The following is a 25,456-nucleotide window of genomic DNA, read 5'->3' as shown; positions in this document are numbered from 1 at the left end:
TTTTGTTTTTGTCTTTGGGCTCCATCTAGAAATTCTGAGTTTACTCCAGTTTCTGTACTTAGTGATCACTCCTGGCTGGGATCAGAGAACTCTTTGGGATCCCTAGAGGGAACCAGATCATCAGTTTGCAAGGCAAATAACCCTCCTCCTGTCCTAACTCTCCACCTCTGCCACAGAATAGTTTTCAGAATGATAGAGTAGTCTTATGGGAAGGTTTCAGATACATTTAAACTTTAAAACTATTATAACAATATGAAATATTTCAGTTTAAATTAAACTGTTTAACTTAAATTGTTTAAAAATTATTTTTAACATTTAAAACATTTTATCTATGTATACTAAGAAATTACTCGCATGCCCCTGGAAATCTCTTTTTTAAGCAAACAAAGATGCATCTGAGATGAACACCAGCCCTTCACCATCACCAACTTTGAGAAATATTGGTTTCTAGTTACATCAAAGAAAGAAATTTACAAGATTTGAGGGTGCAATATAAGAGATAAGTGTCAGACATGTTGCATAAGATAGAAAGAACATATAACTACATAAGAGAAATTGAAACGCAAGAAGCAAAGAAATCCAATTATTAATGATAATAACTTACAAAAACAAAGTAATGCTTACAGTGAAAATAGTGATGTATTCTTTTTTTTGCTTTTTTGGGTAACACCAGCAATACTCAGGGGTTACTCCTGGATTTGCACTCAGGAATTACTCCTGGCAGTGCTTGGAGGACTATATGGGATGCTGTGGATTGAATGTGCAAGGAGAATGCCCAAAGTGCTCTGGCCCTGAAAATACTGAAATTTAGAATTAATATTTTAGTATATATTATCCCCGGCGAGGACAGCCAGGCTGAAAGAGCCTTGAATGTGGCACTTTTTAGAATCTCAGGGCTAGGAAGAAGGAAATGTTACTGGTGCCTGCTCGGGGCAATCGACGAACAACAGGATGATCATGATCGTATATGTTATCAAGAATTTCTTCAGGTACATACATCAGAATTTTAAAGGAAATATCTGACAATAGAAATAAAACATGTGCTCTTCAAATCTATGTAGGAAGAAAGAATTAATGAATTATTGAAATTTTTGTTAATTCAAAAGAATATACAGTGGTTTTTTTTAAATAAGTAGAAAATAATTAACCTTTCAGTAATCATACACAATGAATTTGACAAATTATTCATTTAAGTCTACCTATAGCTTATTGCATAAAATACAACTATATCTTCTTTGTTCTGCAGAAATATTAAAAGTACAAAAATCCGTTTGATAAGCAAATACAAAATCAAGATAGTAAAGTTTGAAAATTTTAATGTGGGAAAACTTATTGTCACTATAATATGAAACTTTAAAATTTTACCATAAAGAACTAATGATCCTAACTTTATAATAAAAATGCTTTTAATATAAATGATTCACAATATATATGGAAAATAATAAAACCGCAAAACAAATTTATAAGCCAACCGTGATATATACAATTTAGTTAAAGGTAAAGGTAAAGGCCCTCCCGTTGATCGTTGATTTGCTCAAGCGGGCCCATTAACGTCTCCATTGGAGACTTTGTTGTTACTGTGTTTGGAATATTGCATACTCTCGGTAGTTTGCCGGGCTCTCCGAAATTATTCAGTCCGATTTGCTCGAGCGGGCCCAGTAACGTCTCCATTGGAGACTTTGTTGTTACTGTGTTTGGCATATCAAATACTTCACGGGGAGCTTGCCAGGCTCTGCCGTGCGGGCGAGATACTCTTGGTAGCTTGCCAGGCTCTCCGAGAGGGGCGGAGGAATCGAACTCAGGTCAGCCATGATGGCTGCGTGCAAGGCAAACGCCTTACCTGCTGTGCTATCGCTCCAGCCCCAAACAATTTAGTTAGTAATTAAAAAGTCAGACACCAATTACTAAAGATGTAAAATATTTTGAAGAATGGGACCCAGAGGGATAGATCAGAGACTAAGGTTTTTATGTTTTTAACATTGATTTCTAGCACCATTGCATTATAATTAGAGAAACTTATCATATTACAAAAGCTATCATAATTTAAAAATTTACTTAATGCGTGAAGCCAGTTTTGGTTTGATCTCTGGCACTGCATTTGATCCCCCAAGCATATCTAAGAGTGATTCCTGAGCACAGAACTGGAAGTTAGTCCTGATCACTGTCAGGTGTGGCTAGACACACACACACACACACACACACACACACACACACACACACACACACACACAGACTATCAAGATCAATGAGCCAGAGAGATAATAGGGGGTTAAGAATTTTCTTTTGTATATTATGACCAAACCTGATTTGAAACTAAACCAGAACAGCATATTGTTTCCGGAGTTCCAAGGTTCACTTCTGAGCACAGAATCAAGTTGGAATATCCCTGAGCCCTGAGGGTGTAGCCCACAACCACCACCCTAAATCTAAATAAATAAAGTTAAGATATCAACTGAGAGGGATAATACAGTGAGTAGGGAATTTGCTTTCACGGGGCCTACTGGATTTGATTCCACGTACCACATACAGTCTTCTGAACTCCGCTAAGAATCAATCCTGAGTTCAGAGTCAGTAGTAAACCCTGAGTACCTTGAGATGTGTTCTCCAAAACAACTGAAATTAATAAACAAATTAAATTAAATTAGAAAGTTGACTTTTTCAGCCCATAAACTTAACAGAATACACGATTATCTTAGGCATGCATAGTGAATTTTCATAAAGTGACTTTCCACAGATTCCATTAAGTAAATTTTTTAATTATGATAATATGAGCAGTTTCTCTAATTATAATGTAATGGTGCTAGAAATGAATGTTAAAAACATCAAAATAAATGTGTCCATTCAAGCCACAGAACATTGGAAATGAATAAAAATTGCATTATGCATAGGCAATATGCTTGCTCACAAAACAAAGCAAGTTAATAACAGATCATGAATATTGAACTGTATTCCTATGAAGAAACAAAAATAAATACTATGAAACTTCCTTCTAAATTGACTGAGAGGAATGAAAGCACCACAATATGCAAGATGTTGAAAAAAATTATAAAAGTTCTGAAAACTTACGTGAGCATCTACACCACATTTTTGCAATAATTCCCTTAAAGGAAAAGTTAATTTTTCATTAAATAATTTATTGATTTAATTTAGTTCCAAGTGAATGTCAAACATTTTTTTGTTGTTGTTTAGAATGTTGACAAATTGTTCCAAAATGTATATGGACAAGAAACGAAGAATGAATAGCTAAAAAACATCCTATAATAGGAGCCAGGTGAGAGAAGAATCCCACCTAATAAATATGAGAATGTGTTACAATGCTGAGTAATGGTCTCTTTATTAGTGAGAAAAGAGAACAAAACCCAACGGAGAGCCTATATTTGAGTTTCAAATTATGTACTTCTAGATGGTAATTATGATCTCACCAATTATTTTCTTCCAAGCACTGTGAAACTTGAAAGTTGACCCAATATTTCTCCCAGTAAATTTCCCAATGTAAGTAAGGAGTCAAAAGTTCTGCTATGCCTCAAAAAGCAGTCTACGAAATACAGCAAGCAGTAAGAATTATTCCTGGTGCATGAGGAAAGGAACCAAACACAAAATAGACATAGGTTTAGAAGTTCTCTTACTGAATGTTTAAAATTATTGTGAGAAATTATCTGATATGTAACATTTACAAATTTGGGAGGAAATAGAGAGGTAAGGGGCCAGAGACTGTACAGGGGTTAAGTCACTTGCCTTCCATGTAGCCTACCCAGGTTTAAGCCCTTGCACCATCTATAGTCCCTAAGAACCACCAGGCCTGATCTCTGATAGTCGAGTCAGAAGTAACCCCAAAGTAACACCAAGTATGACATAATCAGACAAAAAAATAGAGGTAAGAGGAAAGCATTTAATTATAAGTTAGGCAAATTTTAATGGGTGTGGGAACTCTGGAAATTAATAAATCCTGCATAAAATGAGTATAGTCAACAATGATGTGTGCCCATAAAAAACTGTTAAATAAGAATTTCTCAAAATTCCCTTAGATAAAGGGAATCTGCCTGATTCTTACAGTAAGCAACAACATGAAAAAGACTATTGTTATTGCCTAATAAACACTATCTGCATTACGATTTCTTAAGATTTTTCAGGGCTCTTTATGCATTGTCTATAAAATAGAATGAAAGTGTAGTTTTGTACTGCTTTGAGAAATAGAGCATTTAAAATGTTATTTAAAACCAAAAATACTTAATGAATAAGTTATATAATGGGCCGGAGTGATAGCACAGCGGGTAGGGGGTTTGCCTTGCACACAGCCAACATGGTCGACCCGAGTTCGATTCCTCCGCCCCTCTCGGAGAACCCGGCAAACTACCGAGAGTATCTCGCCCACACAGCAGAGCCTGACAAGCTACCCGTGATGTATTTGATATGCCAAACACAGTAATAACAAGTCTGATGATGTAGACGTTACCCGGCCCGCTCGAGCAAATCGATGAACAACAGGAGGACAGTGACAGTGACAGAAGTTATAATTATTTTTCTTCTAGTATACTTCAGTGTTTTTCAGTTCTTTCTGAACTATGGTTCCCTTCTGGCCGTACTCTCCTTCTATGATACTCTTTTTTTTTCTTTTTGGGTCAAACTCAGCAATGCACAGGAGTTACTCCGGGCTCTGCACTCAGGAATTACTCCTGGCTGTTGTCAGGGGGCCATATGGGATGCTGGGGATTAAACCTGGGTCAGCCGCGTGCAAGGCAAAAGCCCTACCCATTGTGCTATCGCTCCAGCCCTCATTTGTAGCATTACTGATATCAAACACTGAAACTAATTTCAGCTTATTTTAGCAAAGTTAATTTCCAGACAGATCTCACCATAAACCAAGCTTGCACTCTAGATTGTTGACCACCTTTCCTGACCAAACCAGGTATTATATGCTTGGGATGATTTCTGCCAGTGTGCGGTAAATACAGGGATTAGGCAGATAAAAACTGTTACTTAATTTTATCTGAGTTTTAAAAACAGCTAGAATCAAAGCATTTTTTTTAACATTCAAGATATTTCATTCACATATGTATGTGTATGTATTGTCTTACCATGAGCACTGATGGTCTCTTGGCTAAAACTCTAAAACAAATGTTTTAATTTTTTACTTCAAGGAAATATTTTGGAAACTAAGCAGAATTTGACTAAGTATTAGTCATGATTTTCTGCAAAGCTTATTAAGTTGAGCCATTCGAAGTATTTTTTTTTTAACCTATGGAATTGCAGTTGAAAATGCTTCAGCTTGCCTAGCTAGGAGTGGTCATTTGGTAATATTAAAAATCAAAACTTACTAGGTTTGTCACAAAGCATTAAGGATAAGTGAGACAAGTTATTATTTATTAAAAAATCAGATACACATATGTAATTGAGGTACACAGTATAATAGTCAACAGTTTTGGGACCAAAGAAATAGCATAGTAGGATCTGCACGGGATGGGCACGGAGGCCCAGTAACCAAGCTGAACGGCTCCAATTCCAACCAGGTACAGCCCGCCCCCAAGGGCCTGGGACCCTCTCTGCGCATGCGCAGCTAGCTCCATCTCCTAGAAAGCCGGTTTTCTCCCGTGATCTGCGCGGGACGGGCACGGAGGCCCAGCTCTGGGCAACAAAGCTGAACGGCTCCTCATTCCAACCATAGACATTCCCAACTCCTCGCTCAGTGCCAGGGATTTTTTCCAGAGTGGGAAAAATATTTTCCCACTACAAATGCCATAGGAACCATAAGCTACCTTCTTAGATGGAATCTTCTCTAGTTTAGCTCAGTCACTAGAAACACAGTAGCCAATAACTCATAAGCCTATCTTAACTCACACTGCATATCAAGCAGAATAGTAACAGTGAACGTGAAGGAAAAAACCACACTTCTCACAATGGTAAAGCAACTAAAAGCCCACCAAACTTTCTTATTGAAGAGTCTAGCCCAGATGACACCAACAGTACTGTAATGTTAGACAACCTCTCTGACAAGGAATTCAGAAGGGAGCTACTTAGGATGCTTAGGGAACTAAAAGAAACAATGGAAAGCAATGCCAATAAAAGACAAGAGGACTTGAAGGCAGAAATAAGGAAAATGCAATTGGAAATGTCAGACCTGAAAAATTTCGTAGGCGAATTGAAAAACTCAGTGGAAGGCCTCAGCAGCAGAGTAAGAGCTGCTGAGAACAGAATCAGTGAGCTCGAAGATGAAGTTCAGAGACTCTCCAGAAAAGAGCAGAAAATGGAAAAGAGACTCACAATTCGGGAACAGATGGCAAGAGAAGATCGTGATGAAGCCAAGAGGGGTAACATAAGAATTATTGGAGTCCCAGAGGTACAGGAAGAAAACCTTGATGAAGAAGAAACTGTCAAAGACATCATTGCTACAACATTTCCAGAGCTGAAGAAAACTTGTGACCACATTCAGGAGGCCCGAAGGGTACCAGCTAGATGAAATCCTAATAAAAATACCCCAAGACACATTCTGATCAAAATGACCAAAACCTTAGACAGAGACAAAATTCTGAAAGCAGCAAGATCGAAGAAAGAAATCTCTTACAAAGGAGCATCCTTAAAATTCACAGCTGATTTTTCTGATGAAACCCTCATGGCCCGAAAACAGTGGTGGGACATAGTGAAAAAACTCAATGAAATAAATGCCTCCCCAAAAATACTTTACCCAGCGAGACTCTCATTCATAATAAAAGGAACAACACACAGTTTCAGAGACAAACAACAGCTCAGGAACTTCATAGACTCAAAACCATGGTTACAAGAACAACTAAATGGGCTACTTTAAGGCAAGAAAGGCCCCTCAAATACACCAAATTTCAACAGAACAATGGGACAAAATCCCATAGCAATAATCTCTCTCAATGTCAATGGGCTAAACGCACCAATTAAAAGACATAGAGTGGCAGGATGGATTAGAAAATTGAACCCAACGGTCTGCTGCCTGCAAGAAACACATCTCAATAGTCAAAGCAAACACAGGCTCAGAGTCAAAGGCTGGAAAACAATCCTACAGGCAAACAGCTCCCATAAAAAAGCTGGGGTAGCCATCCTAATATCAGAGCACATCGATTTCAGAGTGAGGAAGGTCATAAGAGACAGTGAAGGCCATTTCTTATTGATCAAAGGATCTGTACAACAGGAAGAACTTACAGTAATAAATGTATATGCACCTAATGAGAGACCAGCAAAGTACTTAAAACAACTACTCATAGACTGGGAAAAAGGCATCAATAGCAACCCAATACTAGTGGGAGACTTCAACACTGCTTTGTCACCTCTTCATAGATCAACCAGATTCAAGCTTAGCAAGGACATACTTCATCTGAGGGAAACAATGGAAGAAAGTGACTTAGTAGATATATATATAGGACACTTTATCCACAAAAAGCTGAATACACATTCTTCTCAAGCTTACATGGAACATTCTCCAAGATAGACCACATGCTGAGCCACAAAACTTGCCTCCATAAAATTAAGAAGATAGAGATTGTATCAACAATCTTCTCAGACCATAATGTGCTGAAATTAGAAGTAAATCACACACAAAAACATAAAACTAAATCAAACACCTGGAAATGAAACAGTGCTCTATTGAACAACGAGTGGCTTAGACAGGAAATCAAAGAGGAAATCAAAAGATTCCTAGAAACGAATGAAAATGAGAACACGAGTTACCAAAACTTATGGGACACAGCTAAAGCTGTGTTAAGAGGAAATTTTATAGCTCTCCAAGCATTCCTCAGGAAGGAGGAGCGAGCACACATAAGTAACCTAACCTCACAGCTTAAGAGCTTGGAGAAGGACCAAAAAGAGGAGCACAACCCGAACAGGAGAAAGGAAATAATAAAATTCAGAGCAGAGATTAACGAGATGGAAACCAAAAAAACAATCCGAAAGATCAATGAAACCAAGAGCTGGTTCTTCGAGAAAATTAACAAGATTGATAAGCCTTTAGCAAAACTCACAAAGAAAGGGAGAGAAAAAACCCTAATAAACCAAATCAGAAATGAAAAGGGGGTCATTACAACAGAAACTACAGAAATTCAAAGGATCCTCAGGGAGTACTTTGAGAAGCTTTATGCCACGGAACATCAAAACCTCGAGGAAATGGATAATAAATTCCTAGACTCCTACAGACTCCCAAGGCTGAACCAAGAAGACCTGGAATACCTGAACAGACCTATCACCATCAAGGAAACTGAAATGGTAATAAAAAGTCTCCCCAAGCACAAAAGTCCTGACCCGGATGGATTCACTAGTGAATTCTTCCAAATCTTTAAAGAGGACTTACTCCCAATCCTCTTTAAGCTTTTCCACGAAATTGAAATACTAAGAACACTTCCGAACAGTTTCTCCGAAGCAAGTATCACACTGATACCAAAAGCAGACAGAGATACCACAAAGAAAGAGAATTACAGACCGATATCCCTGATGAACACAGATGCAAAGATGCTCAACAAACTACTAGCAAATAGAATCCAACTACTCATCAAAAAGATCATACACCATGACCAAGTAGGATTCATCCCAGGGATGCAAGGATGGTTCAACATTCAGAAATCAATCAAAATAATCCATCATATCAACAAAAGAAAAGATAAAAAGCATATGATTATATCAATAGATGCAGAGAAAGCATTTGACAAGATCCAGTACCCCTTTATGATGAAAACCCTAGTCAAAATGGGTATAGAGGGGACCTTCCTCAACATAATTAAAGCCATCTACCAAAGCCTAAAGCAAGCATCATCCTCAATGGGGAAAAACTGAGAGCCTTCCCTCTAAGATCAGGGACGAGACAATGATGCCCACTCTCTCCACTGCTGTTCAATATAGTACTGGAAGTACTTGCAATATCGATTAGGCAAGAAAAAGATATTAAGGGCATTCAGGTAGGAAAGGAAGAAATCAAGCTCTCACTATTCACAGATGATATTATACTCTACTTAGAGAACCCAATAACCTCCACCAAAAAACTCCTAGAAACAATAGACTCGTATAGTAAAGTTGCATGCTATAAAATCAATACACACAAGTCCATGGCTTTCCTATACGCAAACAGAGAGAAGAAAGCAACATGAAAAAAACAATCCCGTTCACAATTGTGCCCCAGAAAATCAAATACCTAGGAATCAGCTTAACTAAGGAAGTAAAGGACTTGTACAAAGAAAACTACAAAATGCTACTTCAGGAAATAAAAGAGGACGTGAGGAAATGGAAAGATATCCCCTGCTCATGGGTCGGGAGATTTAACATTGTCAAAATGGCAATACTACCGAAAGCATTGTATAAATTCAATGCAATCCCTATAAGGATAGCCATGACATTCTTCAAAGAAATGGAGCAAACACTCCTGAAATTTATATGGAACAATAAGCCCCCACGAATAGCTAAAGCAATTCTTGGGAAAAAGAAAATGGGAGGAATCAACCTCCCGAACTTCAAACTGTACTACAAAGCAGTAATAATTAAAACAGCATGTTACTGGAACAAAGGCAGAACTGCAGACCAATGGAACAGGGTTGAATACACTGACATCTTCCCTCAATCATATGATCATCTAATCTTTGATAAAGGTGCAATTAATGTGAAGGGGAGTAAGGAAAGCCTATTTAACAAATTGTGCTGGCATCATTGGACGGCTACATGCAAAAATATGGGCTCAGAACTCTGCCTAACACCATGTACAAAAGTAAGATCAAAATGGATTAAAGACCTCAACATCAGACCAGAAACCATAAGGTACATTGAAGACAAAGTTGGCAAAACCCTCCATGATATTGAAGCTAATGGTACCTTCAAAGATGCCACGCCACTGGCCGAGCAAGTGAAAACAGAGATAGATAAATGGGACTATCTTAAACTAAGAAGCTTCTGCACCTCCAAAGAAACAGTGACCAAAATACAAAGACAGTCTACAGAATGGGAAAGGATATTCGCCGAATACACATCTGACAAGGGGTTGATATCCAGGATATACAAAATACTGGTTAAACTCCACAAGAAGAAAACATCCAATCCCATCCAAAAATGAGGCAATGAAATGAACAGAAAGTTTCTCAAAGAAGAAATCTGAATGGCAAAAAGGCACATGAGAAAATGCTCTACATCATTAATCATCAGGGAGATGCAGATCAAAACCACAATGAGATACCATCTCACACCTCATAGACTGGCCCACATTCAAAAGAACAATAGCAACCGATGCTGGCGCGGATGTGTTGAGAAAGGGACACTCCTTCACTGTTGGTGGGAATGTCGACTGGTTCAGCCCTTCTGGAAAACAGTATGGACGATTCTCAAAAAATTAGAAATTGAGCTCCCACCTGACCCAGCAATACCACTCCTGGGAATATATCCCAGAGAGGTACTTGTTTGTTCATTGAAGCACTCTTTACAATAGCCAGAAACTGGAAGAAACCTGAAAGCCCAAGAACAGACGACTGGTTAAAGAAACTTTGGTACATATACACAATGGAGTACTATGTAGCCCTTAGAAAAGATGAAGTCATGAAATTTACATACAAGTGGTACAATACGTAAAGTATCATGCTAAGCGAAATGAGTCAGAAAGAGAGGGATAGACATAGAAAGATTGCATTCATCTGGGGGATATAAAGTAACAAAATATGAGATTAATACCCAAGAATAGCTGAGATCAGCACTAGGAGGATTACTCCATAACTTAGAAGCCAGCCGGGTATTCTAGGGGAAAGGGCAGTTCCGATAGAGAAGGGAGCACCAAATATAGGGTGTTAGGAGGATCCTCCTAGGAGGGGAGATGCATGTCAAAAGTAGACTATGGACTGAACATGTTTGCCACTCAATGCCTCTTTTGCAGAACACAACACCCAAAAGGAGAGAGAGAACACAGGGGATTGCCCTGCCACAGAGGCAGGGGGAGATGGGGGGATGGGGGTGGGGGGGATATTATCCATGGTGGTGGAAAATGGGCACTGGTGGAGGGATGGGTATCTAATCATTGTATAATCAAAACCCAAGCACAAAAAATTGTAAATCTACAACTGTACCTCATGGTGTTTCACTAATAAAAAAAATTAAAAAAAAAAAAAGAAATAGCATAGTAGGTAAAATGCTCGCTGTGCCGTCAGTCTGGGTTTGATCTTTATTACCCCATATGGCCTCTTGAGTGCTGCCAAGAAAGATTTCTGTGCACAGAGTCAGGAGTAATCCCTGAACACAGCTGGGCATAACCTACAACTAAAATGCAACAAATAAAAAACTTAGAGTTTATAAGTGTTCTTACTTTCTCTAGAAAGGTGACAAAACAAGCTTATCACCTACACCTTGTTTTCTTTGTTTGATGGAACCATAGCATTATGCTTCCTAAAACATTATTTTTGTACTGAAACATCATTGTTGTTATAATATAAACTGTTTCCTGGGACCACAAATGATGATTTCTATACATGTCCCATATACAGAAGATTCTTCATAATTGTCAAGAGAGCATATTGTGACAATAATTGACATGCCACTTTTGCACCCACAAACACACACACACAGTGAGTCTCTTTAATCATTTTAAGAGTCCATCACATCACACCTTTTGATACTACTTCTGTTTACCTTGGTGTTGGACAGTAATTTGTTTTTTAAGTTCATTTCATTAACAAATAAGGAAATGCTGACAACTATAGTAGGAGTTTCTTAAATACCTTTGAAGTTTTGAGAATTCCAAACATAAAGCTTACCACCTGAATGTTATTGTTTATTTGCTTTTTTAATTTATGAAGACTGATTACTGTCACTCGCATAAAAATTCTACATATAACAATTTACACAGTGGCTAACCTAGAGCAGTGAGCTGCTTAGTGGCATTAAAACTGTTACCTCTAGTCTGTCCCTTTACTATAGTTGTGGACCTGTCTGCTTTCTTTACTGTTGTGTTGTCAATAAACATGATCTCTGATCTTCAGATGGCCCCAATAAATATTTTGCTATCTTTGTCAATGTTTAAATGAATCATTTTCTTTTCTCACTGCTGGGTAACGACAAATTTAGCTTGATAACTCTTGAACTGTGATGAAAGACTATTATGTGGATGTGTATTGCTCAGAATAATGTTTTGTGGCTGTCTTTGTTTTCTAGGCCCAGTGATACAGTCATCCTTTCCCATAAAGAGCATCTGCCTGTCACTCAGATAGTGACAACAAACTCAGGCCAACGACTCTCTGAAGCAAGCTTTACATTGGGGCCTCTGCTTTGCCAGGGGGACAGTAAGTGACATAAAGGAATTGTCCTGTCTCCTGAAAATACATGTCAGTGCTCTAGGAGGAATTTGGGTGCATGGGTTCTAACTCTATGCAATTAGCACTCATAAATGAAGTTTTACTATCTTACTTGTAAATGAAAACATTACATTTCTACTGGATGAGTGTTTTAAATTATTTTATGTTTTTAATACTTTAATTGAATCACCACGAGATTGAGAATTACAAAGCTGTTCATGATTGGGTTTCAGTCACACAATGTTCCAACACCCATCCTTACACCAGTGCACATTTCCCAGCATCAGTATCCCCAGATTCCTTCTCATCACTGCATTACTGCCCCCTTCACTCCAGTCTGCCTCTATGGCAGGCACCTCTCTCTGTCTCTCTCTCTCTCTCCCACCTCTCTCCCTCTCCTTCTCCCTCTCTCCCTCTTTCTTCTCCTCTTTCTCTTCTCTTATTTTGGCCATTATATTTTGGAATATAGTTATATAGGAATATAGTTACTAAAATGTTATGATGTATATTTCTTTACCTCCTCTTAACTCTCAGTTCTTGTCCAGAGTGGTCATTTCCAACTATTGTTGTCATACTAGGCCCACCTCTACCTTGACTACCCTTCACCCCCCACACACTTGTGGAGATTTCCAATCATTCACCAGTCCTCCTGGCTCCAGTTTTCCATGGCCTTGAATATTAGTTTCATACTATTTTTTTGTATCCCAGAAATGAATGCAGTAATTCTATATCGTCCCTCTCCTTCTGACTCATTCCACTCCACATGATACTCTCCATTTCTATCTATTTATAGGAAAATTGCATGATTTCATTTTTCCTGTGTAGCACTAGTTATGTAGATGTACTATAGTTTATCTAGTCACATCTTCTTATACACTCAAGTTGTTTCCAAACTCTAGCTATCGTCAATATTGTAAGCAGTGCTGCAATAAATATAGAAGTGCAGGTGATGTTTCTTCTTGCTTTTTTTTGGAACCATGTATTATGAGTTTTTAATGTAGTATCTAAAGAGAATTGCTATTTCGAGATTCATGGAACTGAAGAGTGGCAGCATATTTTAACACAATATGCCAAAAAATAAAGAAGAAAATATTTACCCAACAATCTTACTCTACTAGTTATGTGTATGGTCACGCCATTCTTCCTGTTGCTCCTTAGACTAATAGTCATATTTTCTTTTTTTTACTCTCACAAAAGTCATATAATTCATCAACAAATCTCACTGCTTCAATATCAAAAGTAGATCCATAATCCACCGCCATGCCCAAATCTCTGGTCTGGATGCTGCTGGAACCCCATAACTGATCTTGATACTACCTCTGTTTACCTCACTGTTACTCCACACAGCTGCCAGAGGGAATGAGTCAGATCAACATAGTTTCTGTATCACTCTCCCATGTCACTGCTTTTATGGGGTGATCACCAGTGTAGACCCAGGCGGCGGTGCCCCAGGGCCTTTCAGGATGTCAGTGGTGGCTGTGGAGCCAAAACCTTTGCTGGGGCCCTGTGTGAATGGGTGTTGTATCAGGAAATCACAATATTCTAGCACTTTGCTTTTATTTTTTTAAATTTTTAATAGTGAGACTTCATGAGGTACAGTTGCAGACTTACACATTTTTGTGCTTGGGTTTTAATTATACAATGATCAAATACCCATCCCTCCACCCGTGCCCATTTCCCACCAACACGGATCCCATTATCCATCCCACCCCCCCATCTCCCCCATTCCACCCCGCCTCTGTGGAATTCCCTTTTGTTCTCTCTCTCCTTTTGGGTCCTGTGGTTTGCAAGAGAGGCATTGAGTTACAATCATGTTTGGTCTATAGTCTACTTTCAGCATGCTTCTGCCATCCTGGGAGGATGCTCCCAATACCTTTATTTGGTGTTCCCTTCTCTATCTGAGCTGCCTTTTCCCCTAGTGTGTGTGGTTGGCCTCCAAGCCATGGAGTAAAATTCCTGGTACTAATCTCGGCCATTCTTGGGTGTTAGTCTCCCATTTCGTTACTTTATGTTCCCCAGATAAATGCAATCATTCCATGTCTATCCCTTTCTTTCTGAGTCATCTGGCTTAACATGATACTTTCCATGTAGTACCACTTGTATGTAAATTTCATGACTTTGTCTTTTCTAACAGCTACATAGTACTCCATTGTGTAAATGTAGCAAAGTTTCTTTAACCAGTCATCTGTTCTCGGGCACTCAGGTTTTTTTCCAGATTCTGGCTATTGTAAAGAGTGCTGCAATGAACAAACAATTGCAGATGTTATTTCGACTATACTTTTTTGCCTCTCTGGGATATATTCCCAGGAGTGGTATTGTTGGATCAAATGGGAGCTCAATTTCTACTTTTTTGAGAATCGTCCATATTATTTTCCAAAAGAGCTGAACCAGTCGGCATTCCCACCAGCAGTGAAGGAGGGTCCCTTTCTCACCACATCAGCGCCAACACCAGTTGCTTTTGTTGTATTGATGTGGACCAGTCTCTGTGGTATGAGACGGTATCTCATTTGTGTTTTGATCTGCATCTCCCTGATGATTAGTGGTGTACAGCGTGTTATCATGTGCCTTTTTGCTATTCGAATTTCTTCTTTGAGAAAGTTTTGGTTCATTTCATCACCCCATTTTGTGATGGGGTTGGATGTTTTTTCTTGTGGAGTTCAACGAGTACTATATATATTCTTGATATCAACCCCTTGTCAGATGGGTATGGGGCGAATATACTTTCCCATTCTGTGGACTGTCTTTGTTGTGTGGTCACTGTTTCTTTTGAGGTGCAGAAACTTCTTAGTTTAAGATAGTCCCATTTGTCTATCTATGTTTTCACTTGCTTGGCCAGTGGCGTGTCATCTTTGAAGATACCGTTAGCTTTGATATCGTGGAGGGTTTTGCTACCCTAGTCTTCAATGTACCTAATGGATTCCAGTCTGATGTTGAGGTCTTTAATCCATTTTGATCTTAATTTTTTCACATAGTGTTAGGTAGAGATCTGGGCCCATTTTTTTGCATGTAGCCATCCAGTTTTGTCAGAACAATTTGTGAAAGATGCTTTCCTTGCTCCACTTCACATTTCTTGCTCCTTATCAAAGATCAGATGATCATAAATTTGGGGGGAGATGTCAGTATATTCAACCCTGTTCCATTGGTCTGCAACTCTGCCTTTGTTCCAGTACCATTACTGCTTTGTAGTAGAGTTTGAAGTTGGGGAGGTTGATTCCTCCAATTTTCTTTTTCCCAAGAATTGCTTTAGCTATTGTTTCATATGAATTGAAGTATGTCATGTGTATCCTTATAGGGATCTCATTGAATTTGCACAATGCTTTGGGGAGTATTGCCATTTCGACCATGTTAATTCTCCTGATCCATGAGATGGGGATATTTTTCCATTTCCTATGTACTCTTTTATTCCCTGAAGTAGCCTTTTGTAGTTTTCTTTGTACAGGTCTTTTACGTCATTAGTTAAGCAAATTCCTAGGTACTTGATTTTCTGGGACATAATTGTAAACAGGATTGTATTTTTCATGTCACTTTCTTCTCTCTCACTATTTGCATATAGGAAAGCCATGGATTTTTGGGTATTGATTTTATAGCCTGCAATTTTACTATACAAGTCTATTGTTTCTAGGTGTTTCTTGGTAGAGGTTTTAGGGTTCTCTAAGTGTACTATTGTATCATCTGCGAATAGTGAGAGCTTTATTTCTTCCTTTCCTACCTGAATGCCCTTAATATCTTTTTCTTGCCTGACCACTATTGCAAGTACTTCCAGTACTATATTGAACAGCAATGAAGAGAGTGGGCACCCTTGTCTCATCCCTAATCTTAGATGGAAACCTCTTAGTTTTTCCTCATTGACTATGATGCTTGCCATAAGCTTGTAGTAGATGGCTTTAACTACGGCTTCTATCCCAATTTTGGTTAGGGTTTTCATCATAAACGGATGCTGGATCTTGTCAAATGCTTTCTCTGCATCTATTGATACGATCATATGGTTTTTGTCTTTTCTTTTGTTGATATGATGGATTATGTTGATTGATTTCTGAATGTTAAACCATCCTTGAATTCCCGGGATGAATCCCACTTAGTCATGATGAATGATCTTTTTGATGAGTTTTTGAATTCTATTTGCTAGTATTTTCTTGAGAATCTTCGCATCTGTGTTCATCAGGGATAACGGCCTTTTCTTTTCTTTTCTTTTCTTTTTTTCTTTTCTTCTCTTTTCTTGTGATGTCTTTGTTTCTTTTTGGTATTAGAGAGATATGTGCTTCATAGAAACTGTTTGAGAGTTTCTTTTTCTTCAATTTCTTGGAAAAGCTTGAGAAGAACTGGCAATAGGTCCTCTTTAAATGTTTGGAAAAATTCGCTAGTGAATCCATCTGGACCTGAGCTTCTGTTTTTCGGAAGAATTTTGATTACAGTTTCAATTTCCTTGGTGTTAATAGGACTATTCAGGTATTCTAGATCTTCTTGATTCAGCCTTGGGAGATTATAAGAATCCAGAAATTTATCCACTTCTTCTAGGTTCTTTTATTTTGTGGCATACAGACTTTCAACATAATCTCTGATGATCTTTTGAATTTCTTTGGTTTCTGTTGTCATACCCCCTTCTCATTTCTGATTCGGTTTATTGGGGTTCTCTCTCTCCCTCTCTCTCTCCCTCTCTCTTTCTTTGTGAGTCTTGCTAATGGTTTCTCTATCTTATTTATTTTCTCATAGAAACAGCTTTTGGTTTCATTGATCTTTTGGATTGTTTTTTGTGTTTCCATGTTGTTGATTTCTGCTCTAAGTTTTCTGATCTCTTTCCTTCTGCCTGGTTTGGGCTCCTTTTTTGGTCCTTTTCTAATATCTTGAGCTGTGAAGTCAAGTTGTGTATGTGGGCCCTTCTTTCCTTCCTGAGAAATGCTTGCAGAGCCATAAATTTTCCCCTTAACTTGGCTTTAGCTGCGTTCCATAGGTTCTGGTAGCTTGTGTCTTTATTCTCATTTGTTTGCAAGTACCTTTTAATTCGTCCTTGACTTCCTTCCTCATTGTTCTACATTGAGTTGTTTAATTTCCAGGTGTTTGATCTGTTTCTCCATGTCTGTGTGTGATTCGCTTCTATGTTCAGTGCATCATGGTTTGAAAAAAATGTTGATACTATTTCTGTCTTCCTGATTCTATTGAGGTATGTTTTGTGGCCTAGCATGTGGTCAATTTTGGAAAATGTTCTGTGTTCCCTGGAGAAGAATGTGTATTCTTTCTTTTTGGGCTGTAAATCCCTGTTAGGTCTATAAGTCCTCTCTATTCTGTTTCTTCCTTCAAAGCCATTTTTTCCTTGCTGAGTTTTGTTCTTATTGATCCAGAGGTGATAATGTGATGTTGAAGTCTCCGGCTACTATTGTCTTGCTAGCAATGTCCTCCTTAAATTGTTAGCAGTTGTTTAAAATATTTAGCTGTTCCCTCTTTAGATGCGTATACATTTAAGAGTGTGATTTCTTCCTGTTGTACGTATCCCTTGATGAATAGAAAATGGCCTTCGCTGTCCCTTCTAATTTTTTTCGACCTGAAATGTATGTCGTTGGATACTAGTATGGCCACCCCAGGTTTTTTGAGGGAGCTGTTTTCTTGCAGGATTGTTTTTCATCCTTTAACTTTGAGTCTGTGTTTGCTCTGACTGTTCAGATGAATTTCTTGTAGGCAGCAGAATGTTGGGTTCTGTCTCTGAATCCATTTTGCCACTCTGTGTCTCTTAATTGGTGAATTTAGATTGTTGACATTGAGAGAAATTATTTTATGGGGCTTTGTGTCATCTTTCTGTAAGGGTCTGTTGTGCTTTGTAGGGTTTGTCTTATCTTATAGTAGCCCCTTTATCCCTTCTTTTAGGTTTGGTTTTGAGTCTATGAAGTTTCTGAGCTGTTGTTTATCCAGAAAATAGTGTACCGTTCCTTTTGTGTTTGAGTGAGAGTTTAGCCGGATAGAGTATTCTTGGTGAAGTGCTCAATTCAGTGAGTTTTTTCACTATATCCCACCATTGCCTTCAGATTTGGAGGGTTTTCTCTGATAGGTCTGCTGTGAATCTAAGAGGTGCTCCTTTGTATGTGATTTACTTCTTTGACCGTGTTGCTTGCAGTGTTGTGTCTCTATCAGCAGCATCCACCATTCTATGCTATGTCTTGGAGTGTTATTGTTAGGGTCTCTTATATCTGGCACCCTTTGGGCTCCTTGAATCTGAATGGCTGCATTGTCCAGCTCTGGGAATTTTTCAGCAATGATTTGTTTAACCGTTGCTTTTTTATTGGGATTGTTTCCCAGATCCTTGGTACTCCAATGATTCTAATGTTGTTCCTCTTGGAATCATCCCCTAGGACTCTGATTTGGTCTAGAGCTATTTTGAGGTCTGTTTCCATTTTTTTGTTGTTGTTTGTTTATAAGCTTCGTGCAGCTGATCTTCCAGCTCACTGATTCTGTCTTCAGCTGTAGTCATTCTACTGTTGAGGGCACACACTGAGTTTTTTATATCATCTATCGAGTCCTTTATTCGTGACACTTCTGTGCATAGATTTCCAATTTCTGCTCTCATTTCTTCCTGTAATTTCTCGATTTTCCAATCCATTGTTTCTGTCATGTCCTCCTTATTTTATTGGATAACTGTGTCACTGTTTCTTTGAGTTCATTGAACATCTTCATTACTTCAAATCTGAATTCTTATCAGAGAGGTCCCTTAGGTGAGTAATACCTAATGAGGCTTCTGGACTCTTTTCATCATCCTCTTCTCATGGTGGGCATTTGCACTGTTTCTTCATGTTGGTATGGTAGCATGGAGACTGAGAGTTACATGAGATTGCTGGGTCTGATTAATTTACCTGTGGCCGCTCAGTCCAAAATTAGGTCACGCCTACTTCTGCGAGACCACGCCCACTGTGGAAGAGGCCATGCCCCCCTATGGGTACCTGGTGTGTGTGAGGGGTACAACCTGAGGGATGGGTACAACCTGAGGGATGGAGTGTTGGGGATGAACAGGAAGAGGCTCAGGGATGATAGGCTCAGGGTCTTAGAGAACGTCTGGTGCACGTAGGCAGCGAGAGCAAAGTCCCGGGTTCGAATTAAGACTGACCTGAGGGATAGAGAGGTCAGAAGCAGCGTTGGGGACAAACCTATTCTCACTGTTTGTATCCCTTCTTTTTGTAAACAGATTCGTTTTGGAATTCAGCTTCCTTCAATACTGAAACATCATACCTCCATTTCCCAGCATTCCGTGGAGAACTTAGTGCTGACATGTCTTTCTTTTTTAAGACCACAGCCCCTTCTGGAGTGTTAGTAGAAAACCTGGGAATCACAGACTTCATCCGGCTGGAGCTGCGTGGTGAGTGACCTTATCTGGACATAGCCACTGAGTACCCAATTATTAATAATATGCCCTTTATAGACCTAATTTTTATAAGATGCCTATTTGCTTTTTCAGTCGTATTTCTCTATTAAATACTAAAATTCTATAATTTTTAATGATCATTTCAATTGTAAGGCAATGGATTGTGATATCCTATGCCAATTTTGTGTTGTGAATAGCAATTTGTATAATCAGAATTTGACACCAAATGGGCCAAATAGCATCCTACTAGGCTATGAAACTGTTTGATATAATTCATTAGGTGCATCATAATTGTTTTGTGCAGAGGTTAATTTCTTGCTTCCAAAATTTCATACGGTGCATGCAATAAAGTTATGTGAAGATTTAAACAGTTTTTACATGAATACATTTGTCATATTAAACCAGGTAACTTGTTTGTTTCATTACTAAAGATTTAGTAATTACTTAGCAAGATGAATAGTGCACCTGAGAAGGAATATGCTAAAATAGTTTTACTTTTTCCCTCCAGGTACAGACTTATTTTGCTCTTAAGCCAACTGGGAATGGCAGTCTGTTTTAGCCCAAGGTCCCCTTTAAGCGAGCATGTCACCATACTCTTCTCACATCTACTCAAGTCATATTTTCTCCCTGTGAATGACCATAAGCAGCTCACATCTATATTTCTAGCTTCTGCGGAAGTGACCTTTTCATTTGATATGGGGAATGGACCTTGTGAAGTCAAAGTGAAGTCCTCTACCCCCTTGAATGACAATCGGTGGCACTATGTGAAGGCAGAGAGGAACATTAAGGAAGCAACTCTCCAAGTGGATCAGCTCCCTGTCAGAACCCAGTCGGGCCCTGCTGATGGGCACTCCCGCTTACAGCTCAACAGCCAGCTCTTTGTCGGTGGGTGCTGTCATTCATAACTGTGCAGTGCTGGGAATAGATACAATGACCAAGAGACAATGGTTACTATAAATAGTTACCTTAGCAATGGCAAAACAATACTACTATGGGCTCCATGATCTCAGGTCTCCATATTTAACAAATAGTGTTGGGTGGAGATCCAGAGGGATCAAGGGGCTTGACCACATATACAACCAAAAGAAAATTCTAAACTTGTATTGAACTGTTTCCCATGTTTGCACTCAATATCATATAGAGTCTATTTGTATTTCTTTCAGTCACTTCTTAACAATGGTCTTTATAAAACTCTTGCCCATTTTTGTCTATTTCTCCTACTTTGCCTCTCAGGGGAGTTAGAGAACATGCACTGTAACTGGGACCCAGTCATCATCTGTCTCCTGGGAAACAGATCTGAGGGATCATGCAGACATCGCTCAGGGTGTTTATCCATGAACGACTCTCATCTGTCTGAGCCTCAATTCTCTCTGCACCTCCCTTTGGTCCCATATCATGCACCATATTTAGGGCCCAAGCTTTCTCCTTTTTCCTCATAATCCTTTTTTAAACATTAAATATCTGAGTCTTAGAAATATTCCCTCTTAATTTTCTTGCTTATTGTTTCACTACTGTTAGTTTCTTCCATGGGGTAAAAATGATTTTTGCTACATTACATTTCAGACAATAGTAGTGTGATTTGGAAACTAAGCAGATTAGAGGATTCACTCTTACTTGGCTATTTTTTTATGTTTTACATGAGACATTTCTAAGTAAATAAGGACACAACCCAATTAGATACAGACAAAAATCACAAACTAGCATACAGTCTGTTTTGCCAGAGGATACCTCCAGCATCTATGAGTTTAATGCCATGCAGTGAGTTAAACTATGTGTGTATACAGTTCATGGAATCATAAAATTCAACTTCAAGCATAATTAGTTCTTACCGAGCTAGAGTTTCCTTCAATTAATTATTGCAGATTATATTAAATAGCTCTATCTTCCGATTTCAAGTCTAGAGAAAGAACTAATGAAATGTTAAATTTTAGAAAAGAATTTATGAAAAATCTACTCCAAATTAACATTATCCCCTAGGGTAATATTACTGAAGCCTGAGAACTTAGCTGAAAATTCACATTTTGGGTAACTCCCATATCCCAGTATTGAGTTGAATCTCTAGAATGAGACCTCAGATCTGTTTTTAAAACAAGCTTCCAGCTTTCACCTGTGCTCCCAACTGTCACTGTTACTGTCCTCCCATTGTTCATTGATTTGCGCGAGAGGGCCTAGTAACGTCTCCATTGTAAGACTAGTTGTGACTGTGTTTGGCATATTGAATACATCACGGGTAGCTTGCAAGGCTTTGTCGTGCGGGCAAGATACTCTCGGTAGCTTGCCAGGCTCTCTGAGAGGGGCTGAGGAATCGAACCTGTGTTGGCCTGGTCTGCCATGCACAAGGCAAACGCCCTACCCACTATGCTATCGCTCTAGCCCCCAACAGGTAAGAATAATTGTCTTAGACTTACATAAAATGTGATGAATGGAAAGTATTTATTATTCAGGTAGTATTCAAACCATCCAGCTTCAGATTGTTATGATAGATAAGCTTAAGCCATAGATATTGTCTCAAATTTCTTTTTCTTTGCTCTTTCCTTGATTCCTTTCTAAAGCTTCATTAATAGAGAGATCTCTAATATAAATATTTGTGTTATATAAAGAAAAGTTTTAGATATGCTATTTGTATTATTATATAGTTCAATATATGATAGTCAAAACAAATTATAAAATTATATTATTACATATTCACAGTCACGGTCCTCCAGTTGTTCATCGATTTGCTTGAGCGGGCCCAATAACGTCTCCATTGGAGACTTTGTTGTTACTGTGTTTGGCATCCAATACATCATGGGGAGCTTGCCAGGCTTTGCCATGCCGGTGGGAGACTCTCGGTAGTTTGCCAGGCTCTCCGAGAGGGGCAGAGGAATCGAACTCAGGTCGGCCATGTTGGCTGCATGCGAGGCAAATGCCCAACTGCTGTGCTATCGCTCCAGCCCAGCAATAATGATATTAATTACATAATAAATCACAAAGATTACAAAACAATGCACATAAATTTGCAATGCATATTTATATTTCAAAATTACAACTGTAATATTTTCTATGCATTCTAATCTATAATTTTATAATATATTGGAAAGATTTTTAATTATGTAACTGTATTCCACACATACTTCATCGAGTATAAATTTTGAAAAGGATCACTTTTCAAAGGATCACTTTGAAAGGATTCCTTTATAAACAATGATAGTTTATATTTCATTGTTTATAAAGGAATGAATGTCAAAAATCAAAATGAAACATGAAAAATACTGTTAGAATATGTAACCATATTGTTTCCATATTGTTGTTTGATGATTTTTAAATAGACTAGAGTCTATATTTTCAAAACCACATATGATCATAACACGTGGGGCAGTATTTTAGTGTTAGTACTGTCATATATTTGCCCTGGAATATTAGCATGGCAAGACACAGGACTATGACACATCTGGGGTGTTTCTCTGGCAGGAGGTACAGCAAGCAGGCAGAGAGGATTTCTGGGGTGCATCCGGGCCCTGCGTTTGAATGGGCTGGCCTTGGACTTGGAAGAAAGAGCCACAGTGACCCCAGGTGTGGAGCCAGGATGCCCAGGCCACTGTGCTAGCTATGGACATCTGTGCCACAATGGAGGCCTCTGCCAGGAGAGGCTGAGGGGGTTTGTGTGTGACTGCACCTCCTCTGCTTATGATGGGCCCTTCTGCTTCCATGGTGAGTGGAACCCGGGACAGGGATCCCGGGGATGGAAAACACAAAATAATGTTGTAGTATATGGCTTGCAGAAACATCTCCCTGGGCTCTGTCTCCATCTTGCTGTTTAACTGGAGAAGAGACCAGGTTCAGTTTGCAGACCCCGAAGACTATCCTGTGAGATCTTGGTGCCAGTCCTCAGAGGCCCCTCAGTGCAGTGCCACGAGGAGACTCATAACCTCCACTCTGTCTAAACTGGACTTTTAGTGATCATGAAATGAAGCATATTGGATCATCAATAAATGTCATTTGATTTGGGTCTATGATAGGATTGATACAATCTTTGTATCAATATTGCAAAGTTTGACCATTTACACTGAATTAATATTGGTCTATAAGATTATGTAGTTTTTAGTATATATAGACAGTAATTTATATATACTTATAGATATATACACAGTAATAAATATAAAGGACCTCATCACCTGAGGTCTAGTGAAAAGTTTCATCTTCCCTTCTGGTAAATGCTATTTTTTTCTATAGTCTACAAGTTGATTTGGGTCTAGGAAGATAGATAGAAAGTTGATTTGATTGTTCATGTGTTTATTTTCTTTAGCTGCTACATGACTGAAATCATCTAGTTTTTAGTTTTCTGTTTCAATGAGTATGATATCCTCTGGGGCCATCCATGTTTTTGCAATTGACATGAATTCATTTTTCACAGCTGAATAACGTTCTCCCATGAATTCTGCACACAGCATCTTTATTTATTCATCCATGTATGGGCACTTAGATTGTTTCCAGCCCTTGGTGATTATGAATAATGATGTGATGAGCAGGTTCAGTTTGCAGACATGTCTAATAAATATATCTGCACATGTCTAATAAATATATCTCTTTACATGAATATGTGCACATTCTTCAGGTAATGACACAACTGTGCAATCGCTGAATAATATGGTAATTCTATTTTTAAGTTTTGAAATACTATTTTCCCAATTAGCGTTGGCTATCCATTATAGACTATACATAATGGATAAACAATACATGATGGCTACTTGAATTAGCATTCCCAATAATAGAATTTAAACTTTTAATGTGAAAGCCCACACACACGAGTAGGTAAGACATCTGAGGGCTAGCTGCACCTGTAGGAGGAAGGGATTCAATCACAGCACCAAATGGTCCCTTGAGAACTTCCCTAAGTGACGCTTGAGCACTGAGTGTAGAGAAGCCTGAACACTGCTGAGTGTGGCCCCCAAACCAAAATATCCAAACTAAATTTAAACAAGAAAACATGTAAAAATGATGTCACTCTTGTTTTCTCTCTTAGGTAGTCTTTAAATATAAATAGATCAAGACTCTTGCATTTAACCATAATGCTCAAAAGGAGAGAGAGAGGGACAGAGACAGAAAGACAGAGACAGAGAGGAAAAGAGTATGCCATTGAGGCAGGTTGGAGAAGAGGTGTGGGGGAGGGAACTAGTTGGAAATGTACACTGATGGAGAGATGGGTGTTGAAACATTGTATGAAATGCAAGGATGAATAGCTTTGCAACTATACATCACAAGGATTCAATTTTAAAAAGTCTTTTGCTTTTACATATAACAGTTATATGTGTGTCATTCCAGAGGTTTCTGCATATTTAAGAACTGGCTCATCAATCATTTACAGTTTTCAAGGACCTTACCACCACACCCCCAGCAAGAACACCAGCTCCTTTGCAACTGGATCCCATGAGGATCTAACACTGACAGGAGAAGAGACCGCGATAAGCTTCAGGACAACAGGGCTTCCCTCCCTACTGCTCTTTGTTGGGGCCTTCTCAGAGGAATACTTTTCTGTGATCCTCACCACAAATGGTGAGTGTCTGTAGTGTAAGACTAAAAAGAATGAAATTGAAAGTTAGCACCATGCAGGGATGGGTCCTTTTCATGTTAAGGTGCAACATAATTGGGTGGCCTACATATCTCTATTTATTAGGCTTCACTTATTGTCACAAATAAGTGTAAATAATGTCCACATTTTAATGAATAAACAAATGAGTCTTCCATAAAATGCTGATCATTTTATGAGATCAACATAAAACTACTCCCAGGATGTATTTTTCTGTTCATCAATAATCTAAATGACTTTTTCAGGTAATTTGGAAACAAATTTTTTATCTGGTATGTAAAT

The 25,456-nt window shown here is 38.6% G+C and overlaps 1 pseudogene; it reads left to right on the top strand.

Annotated features, from left to right (window-relative positions):
* Positions 1-25,456, top strand: part of LOC130035264 (contactin-associated protein-like 3) — a 199,287-nt pseudogene that overhangs the window by 144,699 nt on the left and 29,132 nt on the right.

This window comes from Sorex fumeus, unplaced genomic scaffold (assembly GCF_029834395.1).
Source record: "Sorex fumeus unplaced genomic scaffold, SorFum_2.1 ptg000063l, whole genome shotgun sequence".
NCBI lineage: Eukaryota > Metazoa > Chordata > Mammalia > Eulipotyphla > Soricidae > Sorex > Sorex fumeus.
The sequence above is the reverse complement of the archived record's forward strand: the minus strand, read 5'-3'. Positions and strand labels throughout refer to the sequence as shown.